General features: G+C 51.5%; 1 long non-coding RNA gene across 1 annotated transcript; it reads right to left on the reverse strand.

Moving 5' to 3' along the window:
- Positions 1 to 940: 940 nt before the first annotated feature.
- On the reverse strand, positions 941 to 13046 carry LOC311430382. The gene is made up of 9 exons (XR_014688749.1): positions 12941 to 13046; positions 8325 to 8416; positions 6751 to 6921; positions 6033 to 6261; positions 5351 to 5503; positions 3758 to 3927; positions 3573 to 3667; positions 1872 to 1944; positions 941 to 1746 (listed from the first exon to the last, which is right to left on the reverse strand). It is a non-coding gene; the product is annotated as an uncharacterized lncRNA (long non-coding RNA).
- Between the last annotated feature and the right edge of the window lie 8220 nt (positions 13047 to 21266).

Here is a 21266-nt window from a genome sequence, read left to right on the forward strand (position 1 = left end):
TTCTTTCCTTCCAAGAAATGTTCCTCCTCCTTAACAGAAAATTTCTTGTGCCACCAGCTCCTTGCTTCTTCTCATTCACCAGCCTCCAGGTTTTGCAGCGCTGGAGACACAGCACTGACACTCCTCTGGAAGAAAGAATGTACAGCCCAGCCTGTCAGGAATTTCTCCTTGTCTTCATCCTTTCTGGATGAGCATACCATGGCCTTGGCTTCATGTTGTCACTTTCTGGTGACCTCCTGCTGGCCCCTGCCTGTACTCGGGCTGGATGCCCGTGGCACACTGACTGGTGGCATCACCACGCTCAGGTGTGTTGCCCTGCAGCCCAGCACCTCTGTTTTCCCCCTGGGAGGGATGTCAATGATCAGCAGCAATGACTTCTGCCTAACTCCCTTTCCCTTCAGCAACAGGGATGCCTGTCAGCAGGCAGTTGTTAGCTTTCCCTCCATGCAGTGAGCAGGAACAAAGAGGCACTGTATGGATGTGTGTGTACATGGGGTCACCATTACCGTGAGGACTTCCAGAGACAAGCAGCATGCATTTTTATGGCTGGAGCCTGGAAGCTGGGCTGTCTGCTAGAAAACAGACACAAGTCCCCGTGGGCCAGCTGCAGACAGGGAGCTGGCCTCTGCTGAGCCATGAGTTACGTGTGTACGTGCAGCAGCAGGAATGCACGGAGCGAGCATGTATGTGCTGAGCAGGAAATGTCATCCAGCAGCCATCGGCAAGGCTGGGACCATGCTGGGAGTAGCAAGCACGTCTGTGGGCATGGTGCTGTTACCCATGGCCAAGAATGCTGCACATGTACACGTGCTTGGAGCAGCCGGGACGTGTCTCCTGGCCTTTCAGGTTAATTGATTTAGGAAGTAGTTAGACTTTTCCTCCATTAGTGAGGCAAGCATTCCTCCTGAGAGCTTGCCCAGGGACACTTTCCAGTAACTGTTCAGATAGCTCATGCATCATTTATTGTTAGAGATGCTACGTCAATAAGGAGACGTCGTATAATAAACAGGAGTTACATGAAGGGAAGGGAAAACAAAATGCTTAATTCAATTCATAAAAGTGAAATCCTGTCTATAAAAGGTAGAAAGCTGGACCTGTAGATAGAACTGGCTGTTTTTAAGAAGCATCAGTAATCCATCCCATCTATCATCCCTTAAAAAGTCCTTTATACCAGTAGCTCAGCCAAGGCAAGATTTTTGCTATCAGCAACATACAGGAACAGGAGCAGTATCACTTTGGATAGACTCAGAGCCCCATAGCATCCCTTGACATCCCCATGTGCCAGAAAACATCGGAGCTGTGTCACATAGGCACACCAGCTGGCAAAGGCAGAGAGAGCAAGAGCCAGCTGTGCCCACACGTAGGGAGAAACCACTGCTGCTGGAGAGTGATCATTTGGGATATACAGAGAATCTATGGTTCTATATTCAGATCCAGGCTCTCTCAGCAGCAAACTACTCCTGGTACCCTTTATTTGCCCTGAAAATGCATTTGCTATGCACGCTCAGGATTTCTAGGCATACAGCATCTCTATCAGAAGTCCGTGTTGTGGCTGGGATCAGGCTGCCTCAATCCAACATACAGTTACAGAACATGCTCCCAGGACATACCTGAGCCATGGCAAGGAAATCCCAGCAGAAATGTCTGTAGTCTTAGCCTGCGTGCCTCTCCGGTTCTGCTATCCTACAGGACACAGGAAGCAAGGACCACAGCAGTTGCCCAAAATCCAGAGATGAAGGTTGATGGCTATGACACAATTGAAAGAAAAGGGCTAAATTATCCAAAAAGTACCTCTTGTTCCCTCCTTCAGCCTCATGCAGAACCCTTCTTTAGGAAGGGATGCAAAAGAAAACAAGAGGGGGAAAACATACTTGTTTACTGGCTGTAATCCTAAGACCCAGCAGCTCAAAGTCTCACTTCAGATGATTTTAATCGCAGGTAGAGCTGTTTAATGGAAAGTGTCAAATGGTTGCTGGTTGCAGAGACCAGGTTTGCATATGGTAGGTGCTCTGCTTTGACTTACTTTCCTTGTTGCAATGCACAAATTGCTTCACATGAAAGCATCAGCTTTAGCAATCTTGGCATAATCCATTGGCGGAGTCACTGTGGGGGAAATGGGAGCCCTTTTCTCTCAGAAAACTAGCAGGGCCAGGGACCAAAGAGCCTCTTTTGCTCTGAGAGCTGCTGCTTTCTTGTGCAGCTCAGCTAGCCTGCAAAACAGAAGGAAACTCCCCTGCCACTTATTTTCTTACCCTGCTTCCTTGCAGCTGCTAAGAAGACAGCCCTGCTCCTGCAGGCCTGGGGACATCTGCAGAGCAGTGTCAGGAAGGAATTAATTATGGCGACAGTAATTGTCACCACCATATGGTGGTCAGACTTGCTCTGGAAGGGACAACACCTCTGCTTTCTCACCTGTCTTTCGCCCCAGAAGGAGCTTCATTTCTGGACAGTTCATGGCAGGGTGACAATAAGTGCAGAGCCTGTCCTTACATTCAACACCAGGCTGCTGCTTGCTGGCCTGCTGGGTGCTAAAATTTCTCAAGACCCTGCTCAGGAGGAGAGTGAGATCACAGGGAGAACAGCAGCTCATTCCTCCTTACAGTCCTCGCTGAGGAGGAGTTTGCCTTATCTTTGTGCTTTCTGCCTTCCTCTTCCTTTGCCCTCCACTGTCATAGCAGCAATCTCTCCTGCTCTCCTCTCCCAAGAGAAGGTTGGGGAGCCTGGGTGGCCCAAATCTCATCTTCTCAGCAAACCTCCAAGAAACCTTTGCTCTGGCGAGGGATGTTCTCCCAGGTCTGTTGCATTCCTCAGTGGGCTCTTATAACCTGCAGCTCAGGGGCTTCCTAAACAAGAAAACACATTTTTCTTGTATTTAATAGCCCCAGGAGTTGTCTTCCTTGGGTTTGTCCAAATGCTTTTCAAGCCATGCAAACCAAAACCCAGCGGGTACTGTGGCAAGGAGTTCCCCACATTAACAACACCTCGTATGAGGAATTGCTCTGTGTTGTTTTGAAAGTTGATCAGGCTAGCTTCAGCTGATGCCCCTTTGTTCCTCTAGGCCAGGGAAGGGATGCTCCCTGCTTGTGCTCTCTGTACCACTTCCAATTGCACAGGCCTCCACCACAGAATATTAAAAAATATCAAAAACTATTCAGCAAATCCCCAGCTGAAGAACTCAGCGCTCCTCAGGCAAGCTGCATTGATTTCTGCCAGCTGGGGTCCCAGCCCGCTATCCTTACTAAAAACACCAGATGACCTCCAAAGGCTAGGTGAGCTTTGTGAAAACACTTTGTGTAGCGAAGGTCATCGTGTGTCTCAGGCATTTTCTATTCCTGCAACACATACACTACTGCAGATTTCAGCTCAAAAAAAAAAAAAAAAAAACACACACAAAAAAAACACAAGACAAAGCAGGCACGAATCCACTGACCAGCAGTGTGTAGCAAAGAAATTTGTTCTGTGGCATTCAAGGGGTGTTTTGAATGAGGTGATCAGGGCAGCTCAGGCTTAATACAGCTTTACATCATTAACAGTTAATGTGGAGCCAGAAGAGTGGAGTAAGCCGTACTTACTGCTAGTCATATCGTCTGCAGTGGCCAAGGAGAAAATAATCACTCCAGGCAAGTGGAGATTAAAGTGAGGTGACAGTGTCTGGGTGCTCATTTTCCTAAAAGTTGTAGATTTACTTGTCAGTGCTCATAGCCTGTTTATTCACTAGTACTCACAAGAGGAAGGATAATCATTTTCTGTCACCAACCAGCTTATAGCAAGCCATCTCACATCCCTTGTGTCAGCCTGGGTGACTCTGGGCACATGAAGCATTGGGCACACAACAGGACAGGACTGTCCTTCCACTTCAGAGGTGGCACCAGCAAGTCTGGGACACGGAGGATCACTTCCCACCAGAGGCATGATGCCCCATTCTTTCTGCAACCAAAGCAAAACAAGAATGAGCCACTACAGAGGCACAAAGCAAGGAGGAGGCAGTGTTGCAGCTCCCTCCCCATGCCCTAAGCATGCTGGATGTGCAGCCACAAGCCCCTCATCACGGAGACCCTCACCCAGAGCAGCTCAGGGGGGTGTTTATAAGAAAAGGTCTCTCCATGAGCCTCTCCTGAAGCACTGCTGCTAATGCAAACCTGCACCTAGGTGAGGCGATCGGGACCAGAAGCATGACGGTAGGAATACCAGATGCTGCATTAGCGATGCTGCAGCTTGCCTTTGTTCTCCAGGGTGAAATCGCGAGGCCAGATTCTGCCCTCGTCATGCCCCAGTCCTACAGCAGAGAAAACTCAAGCCCCTGTGGCTGCTGTCTTGTGTGAGATAAACAAACCAAGGGCTGCTGCCCCTGACACTGGCTGCTTTGCCATGCGGATACCTGTACTGCTGGAGAGCAGGTGCCCCCCTGGGTGCCAGGCTGGAGGCAATTTACAGTGCTGGCAACAGATGGGGGGTCCCTAACCCACAGGTGAAACCTGACATGCTTTTTGATTCAAACCTGAGCGTGGCAGGTTTTTGCGCTAATAGATGACAGCCACACACTTGAACAACTGCCACCCCTCTTCTCACAGCAGTCCCTACTGAGGACACAAAAATGAAACCCAAAGAGCCCACAGCCTGCTGACAGTTAGTGCCTCTGCTCCTCCCAAACCACCAGGGGACCTGACCTCCATGGGGACTGGCTGCACGCTGTCTTACTGTCTGTGGTCAAGAAATATTTGTGCCAGAAGACACATTTGGAAGGGGAAACTGCCCTTCTGCTGCATCTGCCAGAAAACTACACGAATCTGTATACATATATATATATATATATATAAAATATATAATGATTATATGGTATATGGTATAATTCACACTGACATAATTTTAATTTCAAACACGTGGCACTGCCTCAAAATACCTTACAGGTGAGATATCCAGCAGTAGGACACTGCTTTGTGTCCACACTTTTGTGATGGTTGTTGGCTCTCCAGCTCCCCGGTAGGTGATCTGGAGATATAACACACCATTGGGCCACACAGTGCTGCTATGCCATTCACATTCAATGCAGCTCCTTTCTCTGAGAAGATTTGTACTGGAGCCCCTTACCCCTTCGTCAATGTAAGTGGTGAAACTGAAGCACTGACACTACCTCTTTCAGCTTTTATCCCTTGAGGAAAACCTGAACGGACACTAGTTCTGGTATCAGAGCACCATTTGTGGTTTAGCTCAGGCAGCTTGTGACTTGGTTTTCATGAAAATGAAAGAACCCAAACTCAGTCACTGGCACCCTGGGATACAAGAGCTCAAGGAGGAAGGTGTGTTACAGCAAAAGCAGCCCTATCTGAGCAGCTGCTCCTCAGTAACTTACCTCTTGTAGCCCACCCACTTCCCTCTGTTCTCCTACACCTTGTTCACTGCTAGGGTCCTCTGTACTGCTGCATGTGCGAGCCTTTGTTGCTCTGACAGACCTCCTGATGGCCACCGCTGCTCAGAAGAGCCTGTTCCTCCGAGCATCCTGAAACTTAACCATCCAAGAACATTATTCTCACGTGGGTCTCTCCTTGAGGTACCTCAAGGGAGGCTGTAGCGAGGTGGGGGTTGGTTTGTTCTCCCACGTGCCTGGTGACAGGACGAGGGGGAATGGGCTTAAGTTGAGCCAGGGGAGTTTTAGGTTAGATGTTAGGAAGAACTTCTTTACTGAAAGGGTTGTGAGGCATTGGAACAGGCTGCCCAGGGAAGTGGTGGAGTCACCATCCCTGGAAGTCTTCAAAAGACGTTTAGATGTAGAGCTTAGGGATATAGTTTAGTGGGGACTGCTAGCGTTAGGTCAGAGGTTGGACTCGATGATCTTGAGGTCTCTTCCAACCTAGAAATTCTGTGATTCCCTTTCTAGGGACTTGATCCTATCAGGGACACAGTGGATGCCACAGGTACTGGGAAAGCCACAGTGCTCCACCCCACCTCCACCTGTTTCTACCTTTGGGTCCCGCATGTGTTCCCTATCAGGCACTGGCACCATGACAGAAAGCTCCTGCTGTTACTGCCCCTACCGTTTCACATCGCCCCCCATGAGGGTGCTTCACATCCTGCGCTGGCTGTCAGGGTGCCAGCGGACACTTGCTGCATGTCCTTCCTGCTGGGACACGGCCACGAAGGCACGCAGGCAGAAAGGCAGAGAGAGGCATTTGGAGAGCTGGAGCGGCACCAAGGGAGCGAGGAATAGCAGGCGAGGAGAGCTCTTCAAAGAGGAACATCAAAGCGTCGGAGACGGGGAGCGAGCTGCGAATGACAGATCTGGTTTAAAGAGCCATCTATCTCCCAGCTCCTGCTATGTAAATTACCGCTGCTTGCTGGCTGCTGCCAATGCAGAGGTAATTGCTAATATTTTTGGGAAGCATCTCCTCCAGGCCAAGGCACCAGATCTTCTGCCCACCTCCCACAGCAGCGTCAGTGGCAGAGATGTCCCCTGCCACACGAGCGCTGTACTGCTCCTCCTCGGGATGGGGCAACTGCACTGATAAGGGCGAGGGGCTGGCAACCTCCTCCTGCACAGCTCAGCCTCTTTGGTTGTCCCCTGCTCCATCTGCCCTCCCCATCCTCCAAGTTTCTCCACAGGCTTCTCACCACGCTGTTATCTTCGATCCTCCCAGCCCATCTGCCTGCCTTATTCCACCCTCTCCTTCCCAGCCTCCTCCATGCAGCTCCTCCCCTTCCCTTTCCTTCTCATCCTCCTCTTATCGGGGCTCCCTCACACACCTTTCCACCTACCTGGCTGAGCACAAGTCTGCAATGAAGTCATTTTCCCACACAGCCACTTTTCCCCTGGTGGGGGAAACAGATGCTGGCCAAGACCGGAGGTTGAAATGGAGAGGCTGAGAAAATCTTCCTTGCTTTCTCACCAGGTTTACAGCACTTGGATCTTGAGCCCCTGGGACCCTGCTAAAAGAGGAAGAACACAGCACCCAGCCCAGGACCAAGGAGGTAGCTACTGCATTTTGGAGTCTTCCAACCTGCCTGTTCCCCAAAAGCAGAGCTTCTTTCTTTCAGAGGAGAGCTGGGCATTTTGCTAATGTCACTGCTTTGGGTGAATCAAGCCAGCACCGTTCCCCAGAGACCTCCCCTTTCCCTTGTGAAAAGACAATTCCAGAGCCAGCCAGGAACCCCCTCAACGAATCCTTCCTTTCCTCCCAGCAACCCACTTTCCCTCTCTCAGCTCCATTTCCTTTACTGAAAGCTGGATACTTTCTCCCAGCCTCAGAACATGACATGTGCCTGCAGTCCCTTGACCCCTACATCTCAAGTGCCACCACACTCAGCATGAACCCTTCTCCTGACCCCTTCTCCCCTTGTTCCCCCTCACTGTTTCCCATTCTGGGGAGGAACAAACACAGCTATGGATTAGAGGAGAAAACCAAATGTATTTCTGGGGAGGGATGGCAGGTGGGAGGCAGAAGGTCACTTGTCTATGAGAGTCTTCACCCAGGTATATGGCTTACCCCAACCCCCATGGAAAGCATGAGTGTGCACACACCATCTTCCCAAGGGTTAAGATACAACACAATTTCTTTCCTAGCTTCATCTGTCTCAGTGGAGGAAATGAGGTCCCAAAATTCACCTTATGGGCTGAATATGAGCATGAGAAATTTCAGCCCAAAGGGTCAATTTTCCAGAAATATCTAAGTACCCAGGAACCGGGGCTTGAAATGAAAGTGTCTCTTGAGCCATCCCTTTCCTTCACCACTCTGGTGTGATAATAAGGTGCTTTTTATGTAAGTGACCTATTTTCCAGGGAAGCCAGTTCTCTGAGTGGGGAATTGGAAAATGACTGGTGCAGCGGTTTCTTACTTTAATATGTTTTCATTCTCCGCGAGCAACAAGCAGCTACTGTACCCAGAGGACTGAGGAGCTGTCTGCTCTCATCAGGGATGCTCCCTGGTGCCCAGCTCAGCCAGGACGCCGGAGGAGAGCCTACTGCATGTGCTGTGCATGGGGGCTCATAGGAGGAGCCTTCCCCTTGTACTCACGGGCAGAAAAGTAAAATGTGGGGGAAAAGGGGGCTGTGAAAGGGAGGGAGGTATGGACACTCCTGTAAGACCCTGAGCACCAGTGGCTGGAAAGACAGTGCCCACCTGGGGACAGGTTGGTGTGCTTCAAATTTGGGGTCAGCCCAGAGCATGGCTTTAAGGGATTGCTTTCTCAGCTCAAGGAGAGTGACTCAAACCTCAGGAATCAAAACCTGCTCACAGCCCTCATCCCCCAGCAGTCCTGTGTGAAGCTAGGGCCACGGCACAGCAGAAACCAGCCCTCCCCTATCCCATCTCCCAGCCAAGCTGTGCAGTTACCTGTGAACCAGCTGGAAGGCCAAACAGGGTGATGCTCATGGGGAAGATGAAGCCAAGCTTCCTAGACACAAGGTGTTGGGTACATCCCACAGCTGCTGGCAAGGAAAGGAAATGCACAGAGGAGGAAACACCACCAGGTTTTGGGGTACAATGTTCTGCTGAGACCAGGCGTGGCTCTCCTTTGCTGGCTGGCTGGTGCAAGCCCTGCAGGTCCGTGTCCATGTCCTGCAGCCTGGCAGAGAACAGCAGGAGGCACAGCACCTGCAGTGGGGCAGGGGGAAAGGACTCGACCTCATCCAGCAGTGAAACAGCCGCAGGGCAGCCCCGCAGCACAGAGGAGCTCCCTTGGTATTCAGGCATGCAGCGGCACACTGCTTACACCCTACTGATGTTTGAAGGGTTCCTCCTCTGCTAAAAAACTCACATTTTTAAAAATTAAAAGCTGTGATTGTGGCAAGAGAGATGTATTCACCAGGGACCAGTTTCAGCTCACCACGCTGCTGTGAATCAGTAGACCCCTTTGCCCCAAGGCATCAAGAGAGATTAAAAACCATTAGTACACTAGAAAGACAACAGCAGTTTAATCAAAACATCTTGGGAGCAGCTTATGAATACTGTTAGCAGGCAATATTTTCTTGCGCGTTTGTCTCTCATTAAGAAGGGCCTATCTTAAGCGGCTTCCTTTCGAGTTTTTGCTCTCTCAGACCTGAATTTGGTCCGAGTGCTGGGCTGGCCAGCTGCTCACCCCCTCCTGCATCCACCGCTGCAGCTCCATTCCTGACTGTTCGCCAGGACGCTGATTGCAGCCTCTTTGGTTTACTGCTTTCCTTTCCCTGGTATTTGCAATTCTAAACAAGCCGAATATTTATTACCAGCTCCTCATTTTACACCAAGGACTGAGCCCTGCCCAGCACGCACATCCAGACATGCTTCTGGGGTAAAGGGGCACCCTCCTCCCCCCTGCCTCAGTCCCACAGGCACCCTTGGGGACCACAGGGGCCAGTGATGCTCCCACTGGATGTGCAGTGGGGAAAAGGCATTGCTCCAAAAGAGACAGCATTACCCAGGGGGCTGACGGAGGCTATTGCTGGAGAGAAAGGCGCTTTGTTTCCAGCAGGCTGTGCTAGGAGCTCTGCCTTTGCTTGCCAGCCAAACCCATCCTGCTGGCTGAGCTGATACCACCTGGCAGCACCGTGCACGGGCTGGCAAATCCAAGCTGGGACGATCTGAGAAGGAAAGAGGAGGCTGACGGGACCAGGGAAGTCTTCCCAAGGGAAGAAAGCTTGGAAACACTAACCACTGGGCTGTTGCCCCTGTTGTCCGCTGCACGTGACTGCCAAAAACAGCCCCGCTCTTTGGTGCAGTAATGCATGGAGAAGACTGGGCAGCCAAAAAGGAAGGTGCCGCCGAGCAGCATCCAGCAGGGTGCTCACCCTCACACTGAGCAGTCACTGGTGGGAGCCCATCAGCTGCATTTGCTCTCCCCCTCCCCAACAACAAATGGATGACCAAGCTTCCTCCTAAATCTCCAAAGGAAATGAAATAGCATTCGGGGTGAAGTTGATGAAAATGGACCAGCATGTTCCCCTCTTCCATCATTTTTCTGACAAAATTGCTGCTATTTTCACAACACTAGGCTAATATACACCATCTAGCATTCATTCAATCTTTTTTTTAAATAACCCAATCGTGGAGAAGCTTCCATCAGTTCCCCAACATGCTGTTTTACAGCCCAGGTCTCACCATGAGAAAACTCTCCCAGTCTTCAGCCTGCGTTTTATTACGCTTTATTTCATTGCTCTAGTTAGTCCACTCGCCAGACCTCCGGCATGCCGTCAGGGGGCTGTGCAGTTACAGTGCCTTGACATGCCACTGCGTGCCTCCTGTGAAATATAGGGCTGAAATTTAATCTACACGCCTGTAGCCTAAAGCTATTAAGGCCGGGCTGTCGATTTATAACAACACACTTCCCCTTCTTGTCGCCGGCCCAAGGATTTGGTGGCTGCACCTGCACTGCCATGACCCCGGGACCAGCTCTGGGGCTCGCCCGCACCTCCTGCTGCCCCGTGCTGGCTGGCTGGCTCTGAGATACACGCAGAGAGCTGAGGATGGAGGTTCCTCCACCTTTATAGCTGGATCCAAGCTGCGTGTCTCCGTCCTTCTTAGTCACAAGACAATGACAGGATGGAGAATTGTGTGATAGACACAGATGGTGTGCATTGGAGCACCCAGCAAATGGTGAACAGAGAGGGAAACCATTCCTCTGGCTCTGCTCTCAGAGGATGTACTGTGGATATGAACAACAGAGTGTCTCCTGCCACATGCCAGGGCAACCTGCTCTGACCATCTGAACCCAATGCCCTTTCCAGGACCTGGCATGCTGTATGGTGGGACACACTGATCACTGCATAGGAAACCAGAGCTGTGATATTTGTCTTGTTATAATGCTCCAACCCCTTCATCAGATCCCAGTCTAGCAGAAGATGGGGCAAGCTCCCTTTACACCAGGTTATGTTTTTCCCTCTCCCAAGGAGCCATGCAACAGGCAGAAATTCAGCCATCCTGAACTCCAGCATCCTGGGGCTGTGGGTGGGGTGCAGGTTACACCACGGCTCCAAAGGCAGAGCATGCCCCAGCCCTGCCTGTGGGTCCCAGGCCCATTCTGCGACATAGCATGGGCTTTGCGGAGGAGCCCCAACTGCTTACAAAACCACCAGTGGCTTCAGAGGCCTGGGTTAACTACCCACAGCACAAAGCATCCCATCGGTGAGAATTAAGGGCAGCGTGGGGGATTTCCAGCCTCGTGCAAGAACCCAGCCCCTCAGAGGCACTGCCTGTGATCCATGCGCTTGGCTGCAGCTCGGGTGCTGCTGGGGTGGCTCCACCCTGCAGACCTCTTCCCTTAATGAGCAAAGCCTTCTGCACATTTCATGGATTCGCCACATGTAAACAAGTAGGTCATTCCAGTAATCTCTTCAGCTGGGTATTAAAAGGCTTGTCCAAATTTAAGCTAGGGGTGTGTCAGCCTTATTACTCCCGAGGGCTCCTGCTGTGCCATGCAGAGGCCAGCACCAAGGCTGCTGAAGTTAACAGGAGCGTTTCCAGCAGCTGGTGAGTGGCGTGCATTTGCCAGGCCAACACGCAAGAGAGCCCAGTGGTCCCAGTCTCAAACTGGGGACTGGGGAGCTGCCTCCCTCACTCCAGACTCATTTTCAGAGCCTGGAGCTATCTCGGTCCACAATGGGGACTCCCTGTTGAAAGTAGAAAAGAGAATTTTCTGAAAGAAGCATTGCCTGGTGCTTAGCTGCAAAGCCCCTGATTTTATCAGCGAATACAGGTGTGTGCAGGCATGCAGGGAGCGATGCAGAGCACACCGTCAGCAGGCTGCCCGCTGGAAAGCAGCACCCAGAGGGGCTGGCCCCAGGCCCCATGGTGCTCAGCAGACGGAGGGTGCTTGTTGCACGCAGCACAGTAATTGTGTCTCAGCCCAAACGAACTGCAGAATGGCTCCAGGATATAGTTATTATTATGGTTAACAGGAAGCCAACACCAGCCACGGCTCTGCAATGTGCTATTCCCTTGTTGCCTGATTGGATGCCATAACTCTCTTGCTCCTAACAGCGATTGCTTTCCGCGGCCTCCATCCATTTTCCCTGCAAGAAATACAGCTGCCTTGGATTTTGACTCCTTCCTCGTTGCACTGCTCTAGCTCACATTTCTCTCCCCCGTCCCACAGGCACCCACAGCTTCCAAAGCGTGAAGCCCAGGCCAAAAAACAAAAAGCAGTAAATTTTTGGCAGGCAAACATGCATCTGGGTGCTGTCACTCAACACAGGGGACGCCACACCACCATGCGTATATGCCACTGGTCAAAACCCATTTATGAGTCAGTAATTGCTTATAGCCAAAGAACAAGCCCAGAACAATTTTTCCAACACAATTTCCTCACTCTGGCATTTACAACGACACTTCTGTAAGACTGCCTGCTCTGCCCTTCTGGCCCAGCACCCAGGTCAGCACGAACACCTCCTTACTGAAGAAGAGAGCATGGTCCCAGGCATCTCAGTGACTTTCCAGAGGACACAGGATGGGGCAGTGCTGGAAACCCAGCCCTCACCTCCCCCAAACGCCAAGCCTGACTTGCTACTGTTGAATGCTCACTTTACAGCACAGCATTTCCCTTAACGAAAAGACGGTTAAAGATTTCAGAAATCAACACGAAGCGCATTTCATGCTTCGGCTGAGATTCTCCTCCAAGGTACGTACTGACCCCAGCTTCACCTTAAACAACATATACATTTCCATAAATGCTGCTATTCATCCCAGTGGTGCACAGAGCTGCTTGAAGGGGCTGGTTCGGCTCTGTTAAGGAGCAAGCCGGGGAAGTGGAGAGGTGCTTCAGCTGGCTACAGGCCCTGGTAGTTCTAGGGGCACCTCTGTGGGTTTGGGTATTTGCTTCCAGGGCTCCTGACCATGGCCAGAGGTCAGGTTAGTCCTGCTGTGCCCAGACCCAGCTCCCACCCTGTCTCAAGCATGGGTAGCAGCAAACCCAGGACAGTAACACCCCATCCTTCCCCCTGGGCAGCAGCCTGCTCCGTGTGTGTGTGCTCACCCACCTTTTGCAGCAGGCAGAGGCTCAGTGGTGCACAGGGAGAATGCTGCAGCAGGCCAGGCAGCACACTCTGCCCAGCTGTGATGTGTTAGCATAAGGCTTAATTAATTAATAAGAGCTCTAGGAACATAAGGTGATGGCTTTAAGGCCGTGGGGCTGATACTTTGACCACTAGCACCTGCAGCACAAGCTGCAGTGCTGCGGCAGGGAGGACAGGTGCTCCTGTTTAGATGGAAACGATACCAATGGGCACGACTAACGCAGGAGCAGGAATTGCGCTGGGCACCTCAACTTTGGGATCCGTTGTTATCTGCCCATTCTAGGCACAAATAGGACCAGAGATACCGTTTTGACAGCAGCGATGTGGTTGCTCGGAAAATGGGCCAGTGAAAATTGATTTCTGGGCTTGCTGCTAGGGAAAGAACAAAGAATAATTTCAGGTTGTCCAGAAATGCAGATTTTCCAGTTTTCTTGCTGACACCTACCATGGAAAGAATAAATATTGAGCACTGTCAAAAACATTGCTTTGGCACAAAAATTCAATGCCATTTACTTCATGTTCAGGGCTTGTATTTTGCTTTATGCTTTAAAAAAATGTATTTCACAATGGAACGTTATCTCAAAATGAAAAAGTGAAACGTTTTGTTTAGAAACTGTGGAAATAAAACATTTAGATTGAAAAAAAGGCTCCCCTCCATTCCTTAAGCCAGAACCATTCACTGAACTGAACGTGCATTTGCAAATGGATTCAGGTGCCCTGAAAATTGAGGTGCCTTCCCCTCCAGCTGATAGCAAGGGCAGAAATAGCCTATTCCTGAATTGGAGTGCATTTGTCCTTGAAGCTTTTTAACTCACCTGGAACCAGCAGCGTTCATCTTCACTGCAGCCAGCTGTGGGAATGACCAAGCTGTGAAACCACGGGGAGGTGAGGGTGGTGGGCAATGGAGGGGCATCACCCCACTGCTGCTGTTTGCCACGGGCAGGTGCAGCCCCTGCTTCTGCTCAGGTACCCTCAAACCTGTCCCATCACATCCCAGGATGTTAAAAAATTTGGGATTGCTGGACACCTCTTACATATTCCAAATATATGTTTGTTTTTTGTTTTGTTTTGTTTTTGTTTTTTGTGAGGAGAGGCGTGCAGCCTGGCTGCAGTCCCTGTGCCCTGATATCCCTCCCTTCCCAGAGGGTGACAGCTCTCTCTATGGCTGTGGTCTTTACCACTTACCCAACATTTCTGCTGTTTATCCTACTTTTGCTCTTCCAATTAAGCTCCTTATTAAAGCAATTAATTCTCCAAACACAAAACTGCAGCGAGTGAAAATTGCTACCAACCAAAGGCTGTTTGGTGGAGTGTGGTAACAGGTCCCTGAGTGCTGCATCTTAATCCTGTTCCCTGTGGGTAAGCATCCTTGCAGGGAAGCCGACCCCTGCTGATGGAGTGGGGCTTAGCAGAGGATGAGGGCAAAGCACAGTGGCCTTCCACTTCCCTGGGGAGTATGCTACAGGAGCCTTGAAGCCAGCAAGCCAAAGGCAGCATGTGAGAGGCACTGAAACCGTGTGCTGAGACCTGTCCCACCTGTGGCCGGTCAGATCAGCTCGTCACAGGCTGGTGTCACTCTCCAGCTGGTGCAAGGACAGGCAGGTGCAAGATGCCAATCCTCTGGCAGACCTCTGTGCAGGGATGTTGGTGCAAGACGAGCCAGCTCATGGGCAGAGCCATCGTTACATTTCCAATGAGCCCCCGCTGTGCACCACAGACTGCTGGCAGAGGCAGGCAGCTCTCTCTTGAATCCCAAGGCCCCTTTCTCCCAGGAGAGGGGTGCAGGCATGCTTCATGGGGCTGTGCAGGGGAGCACAGCCCCTGCTGGTGCTGTACGTGACCTGCTAGGACAGCTCCACTGTTAGGGAGGTGTAGGCCAGCCGAGGGGCTGCCCAGCTGGATATGGCCATGCTGGGGGTGGTGGTGCCTCACGTGGGCTGGAGGATGAGCATGGTGCTCTCCCAGGGGCTGCAGCACCCCAGCACAGGAGGAGGACTGGAGCCATGCCTGGCTGTGGCGGTGACAACCCTGCAGAGGCACGCAGTCGTGGTGAGACTCTCACACACACACACACAAAAATAAATGCAATAACAGTAGAAAATACCATTGCAGTGACCCAGAAATCAAGGAACTGCTACTTTGGGAGGCAAGACAATAGCCAGGCACTCTTATTTCATCAGCCTCCAATGTCCCACAGCTCTAATTGACCTCAACAGAAAACACAGATGTGCTGCACTTCCAGGGAAAAGAAAAATCACGCCTCAGGGTTATCTCGGATATTCCCAAGCGAGTTAATAGCCAGAGAAATTTGGTTGTTCACATCTAGCCACAGGAGGTTTCTGTCTGTGAAGATGTGTCTATTGGATTGCTGGCTGATACCAAACACACCTTCTTTGACGTTCATTTTTGGGTCAATGCACACCGATGTGCTCCAGGTCCCCTTTTATCCTGCACAAGCTCGAGAACCATTTCTGATGGTTCTCATGGAAAAGTGATCTTCACCCCTGTACCCTCCTGGGCAAACAGGCCCTGACAGATGTCCCAGGTGGCTTGCTGCTGCCCTATGAGCAGAAGGCCAGGAGCAGTAGGGCTGTGCTCTGGTGCCAAGGGGGCTGGAAGCGCTCGGGACCTCCCGTGCTTTGGGGCTACACTGGTGCCTTGCCGGCTGTGCGGATGCTGCAGCTGTACCTCTTGGCTCCTGCTCCTCTCCCGATATCTCTTCCCATCGCCTGCGCCTCTCCCTCCTTGTTACGGAAGGGTTTTTGCAAGCCTTCCAGCTTTGAGCAATGCCAGCTGCATGTTGAGGCTGATTTTCTTTATATAGATGCTGTTTTTCTCTCTCAATTAGTGGTCTCTGGAAGCTCTCAGGCCAATTGTTCAAGAGCAGGCTGGTGAGGGGACAGGCGTGCTAAGTGTGTCAAGGGGAGCCTGTTTTTACCCCCTAGGAAGATATGCAACAGTGAAGGGACGCAGGGGAAATCCCTAGGGACTGGGATGAAGTCAGAGGCATGCGTGCACTTCCCGGCAGATAACCCACGCATGGAGGTTATGTGTGTGGAGGCAGGACAAATTCCTCCCCAGTTTCAAGGAATTCAGAGGGTGAAATTGGTTGTGTGTGTAGCACCAAGAGGAATGAGCCGTGTTTCCAGACGCGGATTATGTCTTGTTTACAGATCCAGCCCTGGGAAGCAAGCGGCCTCCTCCTCGAAGAGCTGCTCTTCCCTCACATCTTCATTCATTAAGCAAGCTGTCGACAGAAGCCTGTAGTGCAGAGCCCAAACACAGCAGTGGGCTTGGGAGACCGCTTTATTTTTAGAAAGAAAAACCTCAAAACTACCATATTTCTCCGGAGAACCAGCTCCAGAACTGTTGCTAGTAAGAGCTGCCCTGAAACAGGCACCGTTTTTAATGACGGCGTTTAGCGGTGGCCCCAAGAGCCCGGCGCTCTTGCAGTTTTAGCAGGGGAGGGGAGTGATTCTGGGGGAAGGAGCCCAGGGCCCACGAAGGACGGTGGGACTGGCAGCCTAATGGAGCTTCTCTTGCCGTGCACGGCTTGGAGCAAGGTGCAGATGCTTTTGCTTACAGGCCCCGCCATTGCCCCTCTGGCTTTGCATAACATGCCAAGCTCTCAGGTTCCTAAGTGGGTTGCAGAGCGCAGTCCTTTTTGCTCAGTAACTCTCTCATTACAGGCCAATTTCCACTTATAAATTCATTTATAAGCCAGTCCATTTGCGCAGCCCGTCTCGCTGGAGGCACAGCTCTGCCTTGCTCTATCTCCATCTCCATCCTAAGCCGGAGCCCCTGTGCAAGGCCAGGCTGGGGAGTACACAATCAGGGGCTCAGCAGCCCTCTGCAGAGTCCCCCGCACCCAGGAAGGGGCTCAACGCTGGCCTGGGAGGCTTGGGGTCACCTCCTTGCACCCCAGTACTCCCTGGGTGCCCTCCCACCGCCGCAGGGCACAGCCCCAAAGGGCGTGGGGCAGTGAGGCAGGCAGCGGGGCAGGAGTGACCAGCACCTTTGGGGAAGGAGAATTTGGAGAATGAGTGCGGGACCAGCCCGGCTTTATTCCCGGGAAGCCCCAGCAGATGGTGCCAGACGGCCAGGAACCCTCCGGGAGCCCGCAGCCGGCTCGAGCATCTCCTCTCTGCCCGCCCGGCCGGGGGGGGGAACACACACGGGAGATTTTGGGGGTCCCCTCCCCGCCTTTCCCAGCGGGAGCTCGGCCCCCAGCGCTTTGCGTTCAGCCTGGCCGACACCGCCTTGCTGCCAGCGCTCAACTTTCCGGCCTGAAGTTTGGGCCCCCAGCGAGCCCAGCGCTGGGAGGTTCCCTCCATCCTTTTTCTCCTGGCTGACTTTGCTCTGGGCGATTTATCTCGCTCCTTAGTGTAACATTTTCCTTTGCACCATTTCATCCTATTATTCCAGAATAAATCAGGACCATTTCCATGTCAAATGCCAGCAGAGGAGCACCGCAGGAGGGGAAGTTTTGATGCTGACGGCAGCTCAGCCAACGAGGAGACCTTCCCCTGAGCCTGCTGACAAGGCCAACAATCCCCACATACCAACTATGGGGTCCCCATGCTCGTCACACACACACGGGTCCCCCACAGCAGGGGGGCTCTGCCAAACCTCCCCAAGCAGGAGGCAGATGCTGGCTGCTCATGGGATTTTCAAGCAGTACACTGATTAAAGAGAACCAATGCATGACCCATGGTGATACAGGCACGAGGCACTTCCCCACAATGCCAAAGGATTTGAACCATTTGTAGTCTGGGGAGCCTGGAGGGCTTCCCAGTGGAGGACACATGCCCTTGTGCAGGTGGGAACGGTGAGCAGACAGCAGGCTCCCACACCCCTGACCCCAAAGAGCAGGATGGGCATCCCCAGGGAGCCATGCCGCCAGGGCTGGAAATTGCTGACCCCAAAAGAGACATAAGGGCTCTGGTAATGATGCAGTCATGGCTAAACAAAAGTCAGCTTTTAGACTACAAGCCCAGAGAGCCCGCCCATTTCTTGCATACAGCCCAGCAGCTGAGATTACTCACAGGTTATTTTAAACCATGACTCCACTCTTCGAGGCATGCCACTGCAACCCAGTGCCAGGGTGAGCAGAGCCCCTCTGGAAAGCAGGGCTGGGACTCACCAGCAGAGCATGCGATGGGACCAGGGACCAGTCTGCAGCCATGGCCATGGCAGGGAGTCATGGGGCTGACACCTCCCACCGTCCTTTCCCCTTATCCTCCACACTGCCCATTGTTACGGAACCAAGGGTGCCAGAGGGCACATCCCATCCCTTCTAGGGTCCCACCAACTTCTCTCACCCCCATGCGCAGCGAGGGCCAGGTGCCCAGGACCTGCTGTCTGAAGTGCTTCCTCCAACAGCTTTTTTCAGCCAGATGCAGGAGTCAAGGCACAGCGGCTGCACTGCAGGGCTGGGTGAACAACTCTGTGTTCATGGCCTCTCTGGTTGAGCAAACTTTGTTTGTGTTCCCTACCAGGCTCCTCCTCTCCAAGGCTTCTCACATCCCTCAGACATCAAAGGATGCAGTTTGGGCTTTGGGAGCCTAACCCATATTCCTCAAAGAGCCAACATAACCACATCTAATTGCACACCTGCCTTCACAGTCAGGTAATTGCCCCAGGTGGAAGCCCCAAGGGCACATTCAAGGAGAGTGGTGAGACATATCCAGGGGAAACAAACCCAAAGGTGAGTGCATAAACTGGTGTAGGTCTGGCATGTACCCTTCAGCTTTAACTGGGTAACACAAGCCTAAGGCCTGGCCCATGAGAAGTCTTTGGACAAGGCTTTAAGAGAAGTGAAAGCTGCTGAAGAATGGGAAGTGTCACATGAACAACCTGTGTTAGTATGGTGTGGTTTCAGTTGCTTGCAGCTTGCTTGGAGGTTCCATATCACACCATGGGGCTGACACTGTGTGTAGCCTGATGTTCCTAGAGCAGGCGAAGGCAGCACTGAGCACCAGTACACACATAACAAATGCTGGAGACACTACCTGGATCTCCAGACGAGTTGCATGAGCCAGTTATGAGGCTCCGAGGTGGCTAGACTTCTACAACAGTGACAAGCAATAAAAAATTTCAATAGCTCATTGTTTTTTTCCACATACCTCAGTATTTTGAAGGGACAAAGGTCACTTCAAGATGATCCTTTCCTGAGTGCTCTTCAAAAGTTTCTGTTCCTGCTTGATGAATACAGCCCCTCTCGCAAAGATGTCCTTGAGATGGAGGTAAACAGCAGCAACAGCAAACTTCTTTCCAGGCTGAAATTTAAACAAAGGTGTTTCAGATATATATTGGGGGTGGAAGACAGGGAAGGCATACAGATACATACATATATATGAACAAAACTCCCCAAAATTTTAGCCATCTTTAAGGGCTGCAGCTCAAGCATGTGAAATCCTCTCCCCATTCTTGTAAGAGATCAAGAAGCAGCTCAAGAAACCCTCAAAAGCACTATGATTGCCTCAGAGGTAGAACCTCCATGGCAGGATGCTGGAAGGAGAAACCTAGCTCCAAGGGTGCGAAACTTCACAGCTCAGGCTAAAACACCAGGTCTCAGCTTGGCGGCACTAACAAAACCAATGACCTCTTCTGATGCTCACACACCAGAGAGGAAGAGGGACACTCTCATGTGTGCACAAGCTGTTAGCATGCAGGCCATGCTTGCAAAGATCAACTCCAGTAATCTGCTCAGGAAGAGATGAGCAAGAAATTTTTCAGCACAGCATTCTCAATTTATACCCCTAAGGACATGTACTCCCTTCCCTTGGAATAGGTTTGGATCCTGCAGCCACTGAGATCTGGGAAGCAAATGACCTGGGCACTTCTCCCTGAAGCAATGGAGGACAGCCAGCCATAAATTGGGCTGGAAGAGAAAGAAAAGGTGACTTCACTTGGTGTTAAACCACTCACAATAGCATCTGCTTGTGGTCTCCTACAAGGAGACCTACAGCCTCAGCCCAAATTGAGGAACTTGAGAAACTCAGCAGAAAACCTGGGGCCAAAGCAGACACACTACACATATTTCACCTTGGCCACGTACAGCATAAGCCATAACCCGAGCATCCTCACTGAAGCCCAGGAGTCCTAAGAAACAGGAAGGGAGGACCACGCATTCAAGTGAAGATGTGATGCCAAAAGCGATGATACTGTGGAGGAGGTGGCAGGAATTGGGAGGAAAAAGCATTTTTCAGAGCCTTGACAGTGACACAGAGCACTCCCACCGCAAGAGGAATTCCTTTAGAAAGCACTTTCGCTGGGGATTTATGGGAGAACACGGCCATATATTTTACAGCACATTCTTATGGCCTCATCGGTCAATAATCTGCATTTAACTCAGTCCCTTCAGAGTGTGATGGGCCATAACGCTTGCAAAGCAGCTGCTACATGCTGAAATAATAATCAAGGAAGCAGAGAGCAGAGCTGATAATTGACTCTGTTAATGTGCAAGTCGGGACACTGAGTTATTGATCAGATGTGCTTTGGTGGTCCAGCGAGAGCCCAGTCCTTCATGCCTGGAAGTTATCAGCTGGACTGTTATCACTGTGGGGTCCTATTCCCTTTTGGATAATCACTGATTCTGTGTTTCTTTCAACCTTTCCTCTGGGGCTGGTCTAAAATAGACCCCTGAAACAGACCAACAAAGCAGCTTTTTCCCTTACACCAGCCCATCAGTCTCCTACACACCCTGGTCCTTCAATAGCAAGGACAGAAACCCGTGATGATGAGGAGACAACCGCTTTCACCCCTGGGTAGCTCTTCCTGGAACCATGTCATTCTCTTCCATGTCATTCCCACCAACCTGTTTTCCTTCTACTCCCAAGTGAATCCATTGCTTCCCTCTTCAGATATTCCACCTGCCTCTCCTCCTTGAGTTTCCTAAGCAGCATTGCAGCCTCTGCACTTTCCTGCCCATCCTCTGAGGTCCATAGCTGACCAAGGCTCTGCACAGACACCTCATGCCCTCGTGTGCCCACTGGCCATCAGCTCACCCCATGTCCTAGCAGACATTGGAGCCAGAGCAATAAGCTGCTTCCTGTGCTGTCAGCTGAATTGCTGCAGCCCACTCTTGAACATGCCCTCACAAAAAGCCTTCTGAAAAGCTAAATAAGTGTCGTCAGACGGTTCTTCTCTTTCAGCTAATTCACTGGTTTGTTCAAAGACTTGCAAGAGCTCAGTAAATGCGGTTTCCTTTCACAGAATCTCTGCAGGTTGCACCTCCGAGCAGTCTTAGCAGTGTAAGCTTCACGGCTGATTCTCCTAATTTGCTAGG

This window comes from Aythya ferina (assembly GCF_964211825.1).
Source record: "Aythya ferina genome assembly, chromosome: 1".
Lineage (NCBI taxonomy): Eukaryota > Metazoa > Chordata > Aves > Anseriformes > Anatidae > Aythya > Aythya ferina.